A 10,189-nucleotide genomic window follows, 5' to 3' on the forward strand; every position below is an offset into this window, starting at 1 on the left:
ATATTAAAAAAAACTATTGGGCTTTAAGTGTAAATGGCCCACCCTAAATTTAATTGAAATTACTTGTCTCCTGCATATTCTCACGCTGCTGCACACATATATGTTTATCAAATTCAAGAAGCACTTTTGAAGTTCTTTTAAAGTTAAAGATGATCATCGCTATTAGTTATTCAATTTATTAACTGTTATTCATCAATCGTCACCAACATTCAGGTTAGTTAGTTTTTTTTTGTTATCATACTTACTCAGTTAATTCAATATTGTTTTTATTTTCATTCTAGATTTTATATTTTTATCACAAATTTCTAATAAATTGGGTTATTACATATTACTATGAATTAATTATTTGCGTTATTGTAAGTTTGTAATTGTATAAAAATATAAGAGTGTTTTTGTAATTAAATTTTTTTGTGCTTAGTGAATTCGTTGAGTAATGGGCCGGGTCAAAGCAAAAAAGATTAGATTCGTTTTTTACGCGTAATGTTTTACCACGAGGCGAAGAGAAAGCCACAACAAAAATGGATAATCAAGTATCATCAGTTTAGATTCCATTTTAAATAATTTTAATAATGTAAGAGAGCGTCGTGTGCAACTTAAATGAAAATTTTCTATTAGTTCATATTTTATAAATTATTTGGCCTACCCTAAAACAAAATCCTGGCTATGCCACTGCTCCCGCATCTCTGCCTCTAGCTCCCAAGTCCACCCGGATCCTCTCCGATTCTCCCATTGTACCTTTACCAAAGGTACTTCCTTGTTCCGTAGAACCTTCACTTTCCTCTCCAGAATAGCCACTGGTCTCTCCACATAATTCAGGCGCTCATCGACCTGAATATCATCTAATGACACCACTGCCTCCGCATCCAGTATGAACTTCCGCAACTGTGAAACATGGAAAGTGCTATGAATCCGACTAAGCTCCTTAGGGAGATCTAGTCTATATGTCACTTTGCCAACCCTGACAATGATCCTGAATGGCCCGATGTATTGGGGACGAAACTTTCCCCTCTTCCTGAAGCAAATCACACCCTTCCAGTGTGAGACCTTCAGGAGCACCATGTCACCGACCTGAAACTCCAACTCCGATCGGTGTCGGTCGGCGTAACTCTTTTGTCGACTATGTGCGGTTTGCAACTGCTGTCTGATCTGATTAATCATCTCGGTAGTATGTAGGACTACCTCGGTCCGACCCATCACCCTGTGACCAACCTCTCCCCCAACAGACTGGGGTGCGGCATCTCCGTCCATACAACAGCTCATAAGGTGGAGCACCTATGCTGGAGTGATAGTTTTTGTTGTAGGAAAACTCTGCAAGGGGTAGGTAGAAGTCCCAGCTCCCACCGAAGTCAATAACGCAGACCCTCAACATATCCACAAGGGTCTGAATGGTCCGCTCGCTCTGGCCGTCTGTCTGCGGATGGTATGCAGTACTGAAATGCAGACGCGTGCCCAGTTCCTCGTGGAACTTCTGCCAGAAACGGGAGGTAAACCGAACATCACAGTCTGAGAAAATAGAGACTGGACCCCATAGCGAGAGACAATCTCGCGTATATATACATCGGCCAACTTCTCGGCCGATGAGCTCTCCTGAATGGGCAGAAAGTGGGCACTCTTGGTCAATCGATCCACGATGACCCATATGGTGTCGAAACCCTTTGCCGTTCTCGGTAATTTGGTGATGAAGTCCATCGTGATCTGCTCCCATTTCCACATAGGTATCTCTAGAGGCTGCAGCTTGCCATGCGGCCTCTGGTGCTCGGTGTTCACCATCCTGTAGGTCAAGCACCTCTCAACGTACCAAGCGATCTCTCGCTTCATACATGGCCACCAGTAACTCAAACGTAGATCCCGATACATCTTGGTGGCCCCCGGGTGAATAGAGAAGTGAGACTTGTGAGCCTCCTCCAGTACAATCTGTCTGACCCCACCAGACATCGGAACCCAGACCAGACCGCAACGAGTCAATAACCCTCGACTGTCCTGCACAAATTGGGTGATCATGCCTCTAATCCACTCTAACTTCCAGTTCTCCTGCCGTACACCCTCAGCCTAAGCATCCCTGATCAAGCTCACAAGTGGAGAATCCACTGATATCCTCATACATGTCGCTGAAGTAGAAGATCCAGCCGACTTGCGGCTCAAGGCATCTGCCACAACGTTCACTTTACCCGGATGGTAAAGGATCTCGTAGTCATAATCCTTGACTATGTCCAGCCACCTGTGCTGCCTCATATTCAGGTTCGACTGATCAATGATGTGTCTCAGACTCTTGTGGTCCGTGTATATGGTACAGCGGACCCCGTAGAAATAATGTCTCCAAATCTTGAGAGCGAATACCACCGCTCCAAACTCCAAATCGTACGTGGGATATCTCGTCTCATGCGGCTTCAACTGCCGCGACGCGTAGGCTATCACCCGTCCTCCCTGCATGAGGACCGCTCCCAGTCCCGTGATGGATGCATCACAGAACACTACAAAATCCTCAACTCCCTCTGGGAGGGTCAAGACTGGAGCCTCGCAAAGTCGCTATCTGAGGGTCTCAAATGCCCTCTGCTGCTCAGGGCCCCACCGGAAATCCACCCATTCCTCATCAGACGAGTGAGGGGTACTGCAATCTTGGAGAAATCCTATATGCATCTCCAGTAGTACCCTGCCAATCCCAAGAAGATCCTGATATCCGCGGGAGATTTCGGAACCTTCCACTGCATCACAGCCTTGATCTTGGCAGGATCGACCAAAATCCCCTCCTGGTTAACGAGATGTCCAAGGAATTAAACCTCTCGTAACCAAAACTCACACTTTGAGAACTTGGCATAAAGCCATTCTCGTCTCAAAACTCCCAATAGTTCCTGAAGATGCTCCTCGTACTGCTCTCTGGTCTTGGAATACACCAAGATGTCATCTATAAACACAATGACTGAGCGATCGAGCATCGGTATGCATACCCGATTCATCAGGTCCATAAATATAGATGGCACGTTGGTGAGCCCAAATGGCATCACCATGAACTTGTAGTGTCCATAACGAGTCCAGAACGCGGTATTCTCCACGTCCTCCTCCCGTACCCTGACCTGATGGTACCCGAACCTCAAATCTATCTTGGAGAACCAAGATGCTCCCTGCAGCTGATCGAAAAGATCATCGATCCGTGGTAGTGGATAACGGTTCTTCACCGTCAACTTGTTCAACTCCCGGTAGTCAATGCACATCCGGTGTGAACCATCCTTCTTCTTCACGAAGAGAATCGGTGCTCCCCACGGAGAACTGCTCGGACGAATGAACTGTTTGCCTAGGAGCTCCTGTAGCTGAGATGACAGCTCCTGCATCTCGGGTGGTGCTAATCGGTACGGCGCCTTGGCGATACGGGCCGCACCTTGCACAAGGTCGATCCTGAACTCGACCTGCCTCTCCGGAGGCACTCCGGGTAACTCCTTTGGAAACACGTCAACGAACTCCCTGACAACTGGAACCTCTGAAACCGAGACCGGATCCCTAACTCATGTATCCACCACATACGTTAGATAACCCGCACACCCGTGTTGAATATATTTCCGAGCCCTGGCGGCTGCGAAAAATCCTGATCCCACTCTGGTACCCTCACCGAACATAACCAGTTCTCCCCCACTTGGGGTTCGAACTACCACACGCTGACCTTCGCAGTCGATCATGGCACTGAATCGACTCAGCCAATCCATACCCACTATCACACATACTTCCCCCATGGGAATCGAAATCAGGTCTATCGGGAAAGATACCCCGAAGATCTCCAAAACACACCCCCGATAGACCGAAGAAGCAGAAATCTCGTGTTCATTGGCGATGGAGACTCGCAACGGAAACTCTAGCTCTCCTACAGGCAAACTGAACCCCTTACTGAACGATCGAGAGACAAATGACCGACTCGCCCCGGAGTCAAATAACACCAAAGCAGGTAAGGAGTTCACCAAAAATGTACCTAACCATAGATACAACATATAAGCAGGAAATAAATATAATCAATAAGGTAAAGGACAGAAACATACCAGCAACCACATCTGGTGCTGTCCTGGCCTCCTCGACTGTAAGCGGAAAGGCACGTCCCTGAGCCTTCGGAGGCTCTGCTCTACCCTGACCCTCGTCAGTAATCCTCAGTGTAGCCGGCGCTGGAGCCTGCACCGGCTTGCCGGCTAGTAGGGGATATTAGGCCTTCATATGTCCCACTTGCTCACAATGATAACAAAGTCGGACCCCAGAAGCTGGAGTCTGCTGCCTACAATTATTGGGTTATGAGCATTCTAACACTCCTAAGTGTACATGCAACCCTAAATACCTTGGATCTATGTTTTCTCTATTATACATACAATTATGAACATCCAAGGTATTGTCCTAATCTAGCATACAAAATAATAAATATAACAAGATAGAATACATACCTCTTTGATGTAGAATGTCTTCATGAAGCTTGAGTGCCTAGTGCCCCAAGTGTGACACCTCAAATGGTTCACACAACACCAAATACACTTGGAATAACTTGAGAGAAACTTGAACACTCCTTGAAATCGTCTAGCCCTCACACTCACACATTAGTGCCCGATTTCTTGAGCCATGGGATTCTTTTATATGGTGGCTATTAGGGTTACACCATGTAACTCATAACTTTACCCATTCCTTATGCTCCATGGATTTTAACCTCCATGGAGTATCCATGGATCACCCCATGGACTTAGTCCAACATAAGGAATCTTGGATCACAAGCCCACATATATAAGAATGAATGATTTACACAATCAACCTATATATTTAATTAGTCTCCTTTTGATCACTTAATTAATTCCAAATTAATTCTTGATCAATACTAATTAAATAACCTTATTAATATATATTAGAACTTATAATATATTAACCAACCTTAAGTGTTATTTCTCTCATTATAGTCTATCCAAATGCATGATGCCATGCAACCCAAATGGACCATGCCGGGTCGGGTCAAGTCTTACCAATTATAGTTATGGACTTAGACATTAATCCAACAGTCTCCCACTTGGATAAGTTTAAAACTATTATTGCGTATGACTTCAGGAACCGATCAACAATTGTAGCTCTCAAAAGCTTCTGTCGAACTCTGACCTTGTCGATGAACTCTGACCTTTGTCAATGACTTGTCCATTAGATAAGAGATCATATATTCCTCCATTCTAGATATCATATGGACTGAGACATGGATTATCAATCATTCTCTCTGTCCATTTGTTGTTTCCCGATTTCCGATTCATGATGACTGACTGATTGAACAAATCAAATCAGTCCTGGCTTGGCCAAGCACTCACATGTATCATCTTTAAATCATCGAGGGGCCCACAGATATCGCTTTTATCCCGAAGGTAAAAGGAATGGATAAACTTCGACTCATATGACTTGTTCTAATACTTGTTGAATCATACACAAAGGCACGTTTTATAACATCGAGTTACCAATGCGTTTTCGTGCAATCAATGTATAACCAACTCATAGTAACAACTCATATCTCTAGGTTTGAAGAATATATGATATTATCGTCTCATGATCACTCGTGATAAAATCCATGAAGTGATTCAAATGAGCGTGGGTTGAATCCAATACTCAGAACTTATGAGCACTCATGAGTGTTGTAGCACCACTTTGTCCACCAACTTGGACCTCTACAAACCAACCCATGACAGTCTTGATTCATATCTACTTCCAACATATGACCGACTGTGGATGGTTTGAATAACTTAATCATTCAGGAAGAGCGACTTAGTTATTCTGGAAGTCAAAACATGCAAAGTGAAACACAAGAATAAATGAATCAAATATGGTATCAAACCCTATGAATATAAATAAACACTTTTATTTATCACCATACTGATTACTCATTATTCATTGTTTCAGTTTTATCAACTTTATACTTGAATTTAAAACAATAGTTGTCCCATGCTCCAAGCATGTACACTATGTTTTCTAAACACTAGTTATGCCATACACCAAGTATGCATACTATGTTTGTCTATGATCTTTACTTTGTAAAATAGATCAATTGAACATCACTCCAATGATCCTCTTTTCACAGTCCCAAATCCTTACTGCAAATGCAAGAATTCCAAATTCATGCCATTTACTGAAATCTGTTAGATTCTAAACTTATATGCATTGATCCTCTTAATGATTATACACAAAGTCAGAAAGACTTGACAACAATCATTACAGAGCATTCCAAAGGAGATCAGCTCCTTGGAAACATCCTTCTTTCATTAAGTTTCCTAATCTTACACAGATTGAATAATTTCTAACTTTGAAACATTTCCATATTCCATTTTGACTATCACTTCTGAACAAGAGTTGCCTCCTTACAGATTATGTCAATATGGTCCTTCCAGAATTAACATTATACTTCCAACTGTCCTTGAGCAACCAATCTTTGGTAAACCTTAGATTGTCCTCGACAATTGCTTAATCATTTTAGTCATATCCAATTCTAGACCTTTTCCCTTCATAATGCCCCAGGCATTTGGAAAATTTTAGAAGGGATGAATATAGCACATGTAATCGATCCTATATCCGAAGCATATGGGACATGATTCATGATGTCTCACATAAAGACTAAACTAGTCTTTTGCTATAATATTTCCATTTCAATTTGCCAAGTTCTCAAAATTTAGATTATGAAAAGGGATGCCGTAATCATAATCGAATTTTAGAACGCAAATAATGGACCCATATATAGAATTTCCTTATGTTGAGCCATTCCAACATGAAATTCATATATATATATATATCCTTGATTAAATACGATTAAAATCTCAATCTAAGCTTTTAGAATTGAAATGAAGTATAATTTCCTCTCCCTTAATTATAGCAAAACAACTTTTTCAACCCCTGCAACCTCACGAATTGAAACTTTTGTTTTCTATAATTAACATTGCTAACTTGCAACCTTTGTCATAATTATCATGCTCCCACTAACATGATGATTATTAGCATAACACTTATGCTCCCACTAGCTTTGACATGTACTCAGAAATCAGCTGACTTTCTTACCAAAGTTCAGATTTCTGATACTAGATTGTTTTGATAAAACTTTATCAAAATCATACACCTCTCTTAGATAGCTCACATGTGTGTCTAAACAATTTTAGAACTATGAAAAGGGATGTCGTAATCATAGTCTCAGTTGTTTAGACCTTTGCCACTTCTCACAAGTCCATGTTAGTGTGCCGGTAAACCACACACACTCCACTAACGACTTTGAGAATGCAAATATCACAATTGCTATCTAGCTAAAATCTACTTAGTGAAAGTGTTTCCTCACCATCATTTTCATGAATCGGAGAGAAACCTTATGACCCTTAGATTTTATGGTGTATGTGTTCTTATCCATGTGAATCGTCAAAACCATAGTCACAAGACAAGGATAATGACAAATCCAAACTCATATGGAATGAACTTATGCAATCTTAACTTCTTGCCACCTGGCAGTACAGGGCCTGCCATTGCTTCCAAGTTGTTATGCAACCAATTGAGAACTTTCAGAACTCCTATGCAAAGCCAACTTTAACTGGAATGGGCACAGAATATGTCAACACGATAGGTTATAAACCTCAAGTCGTGTGCTAGTGAAGGACTTTAGGTTTTATTCTTGATTAAGTCTTGAAACTTTCAAGAGCTTTAAGACTCCCACTGTCCTCTTGACATATAAGACTCCCTTGGTCAAATATTCAAGAGATAGTGCGGATTCTTTATCAAGACTAACACTTTACACAATTGGCCTAAGTTGGTCTCTGTTTTATCCAAAACATCACAACTTACCAATTTCAAATGTACAAGAGTAGATAACCTTTTACTCTTACATTTGACTAGTGTTAACAAACCCTCTTTAAGATATGTCACTCAAGTTACAATCTTGGAGTATGACTCTAAGAATTGTTTTGGAACGAAGTATGACTCATCTTTTTGATTTAACCATTTCAACAATTCATGACTCCTCTTCTTAGTCATAAGAATGCACTAAGATGACTTTAGAGGACCAATTGTGATATGGTATCTTAATCATTCAGATGATCATAAACATGATACTAAAGTACTTTCCCATCTTTTCAGATTTGAGAAACTTTTATCTTTCTGCCATACTTTGATTCTTCTTATTCGTTCTGTCTCACATTGAAATTTCTCCAATGCTACAGACTTATACTTAAACTTATAAGTATAACCATATTTACTGAACTTAAGTAAATCATGACGAATAGTCTTCTTGATCTTTTGTGGTGGACTTGACCAGTGCACAAGAATGTGTACTCGATCCCTTAGTCCTTTCCTTATTCACATAAGGAATTAGTCTTAATTTTCCAAGCTGAAAGTTCTCATTCATCATACTATACAACTTGCATGATTCCAAGTTTCGGTCCAATTGAACCTTGGGTGATGAGAATCTTTCCTTATTTGGTAATATTAGACACTACCACAACCGAAAGAATCAAATCCATTTTTCCAATATTGCTATCAATGGAATCTTATAAGCAACAACTTTTAACAAATGCCATTGTAAGGATACTTAAAATAAATAAAATCAAAACCTTTTTCTTTTATTTTAAAACTTTGCGGAAAAACTTATCCTTACAATCCATATGAAAACCTTGTTGTTATCTATTCCTAAGCAATATAAATATCATAACTCTTAAGTAATAGCCCAAAATTCTGATCACCGAACCATGCGATTGAAATCCATCTTCGCGATCAGAATCAACATGTACTTAATAGAGTTAGACACTGGACTTTACCTGAAGTAGAGCCAAACTTATTGACTTTAACATCCTTAGGTAAATTTGGCAGCTTCGTAACCAATGTCCCTTCCTTTGGCAATAGTTACCTATGGACCCTTGATAATGGGACTATCTCAGACTTCACCTCTCTCTTTACCATTGGGTCAACCGAGTTGACTATGGCCGATCCCTTTCCATTGGGAAGAGAGAGCTTTACTGGATATCCAATGTCATCATTGTCAATGTCCATAGCGTTTTAGGAAGTTGATTTTAGCAAATAGATAAGATCATTAAGGGTCTTGTCTTAGTCTGTTTCATAGGATTCCCAAAAGAACTCACTATGTGACTTAGAAAGTAGTTGAGCCACCAACTTTCTCAAGACTTTGACACCCAACTCTCCCGGCTTGTCAATATGTGACTACATCTCCAAGATGTGATCACACCTAGACCTTGCCTTGCCAATAGGGCTTGAGTGACCTTTAAACTTTTTAGGAACTTGTGGGTTAGGGAGAATAATTGGAGGAGGTGAAAGAAGTATGATATCCATGGGACATCATCTTCATTTAGGAAAGCTTGTTTCAAGAGATTTGGGAAGATCATAAATGTCTAGACCAGACATCTTTTTGGGAGATATTCAAGATAGTTGATTTAAAGTCCTTAATATGACACCCAATATGAAATATTAAGGCTAGGACCCAACAAACTATTTTATAACTTAGAAGAGGGATGCCGTAATCCAAGCTATAAAATATTTGAAGGTAGGTGAATGACGATTCACCAATTTCCACCATGAAAAACGAAATAATTTATTAGGTTTTAATTGGATTTGAAAGTCCTAGATCTTTGAGATTCATTGAACTGTTCAAAGGCATGTTTCAATCTCGAGTGTGCCCTTCAGGTTTTGTGGCTGGGATGCCGAGGATCACAAAACAAGGTGTGAATAACCATGCAAATATACTTGGTACCCTTAATATTTACCCCTTAATCAGTGTGCCGGTTAACCACACACGCTCCACCGATACTATGATAAATATTAAGTTACCCTTTGCCTACTTTGTTAAGTCCAGGTTAGTGTGCCGGTTAACCACACACGCTCCACTAACGACTTAAGCAAAGTGCAAAGTGTAATTTAATGGGTTAGCACCAAGTTCACATTTTCCTAAGTAACTAAGATTGGGTATTAATAAGAGTTTAGTTACTTAGTATTTATCATTAATACTTTTAATGAAAGGAGAATTATAGTCCTTGTCCTACCCGTTCGGCTAACGACCCTCCACCAGTCAAGGAAGCGGTGGGTGAGAGTGGACACCCATTAAACTGCCATTTTATAGGCAGTAACCTTATACCCCCTTATAGATCGGCTTCGTGAATGAGGCCTACTAACGGTAAGACTGACTTTACTCTTATACATATATATAAATATTATTAACTTATAA

The sequence above is a fragment of the Lactuca virosa genome, chromosome 9, assembly GCF_052849685.1.
Source record: "Lactuca virosa cultivar CGN04683 chromosome 9, Lactuca_virosa_CGN04683_v6, whole genome shotgun sequence".
NCBI lineage: Eukaryota > Viridiplantae > Streptophyta > Magnoliopsida > Asterales > Asteraceae > Lactuca > Lactuca virosa.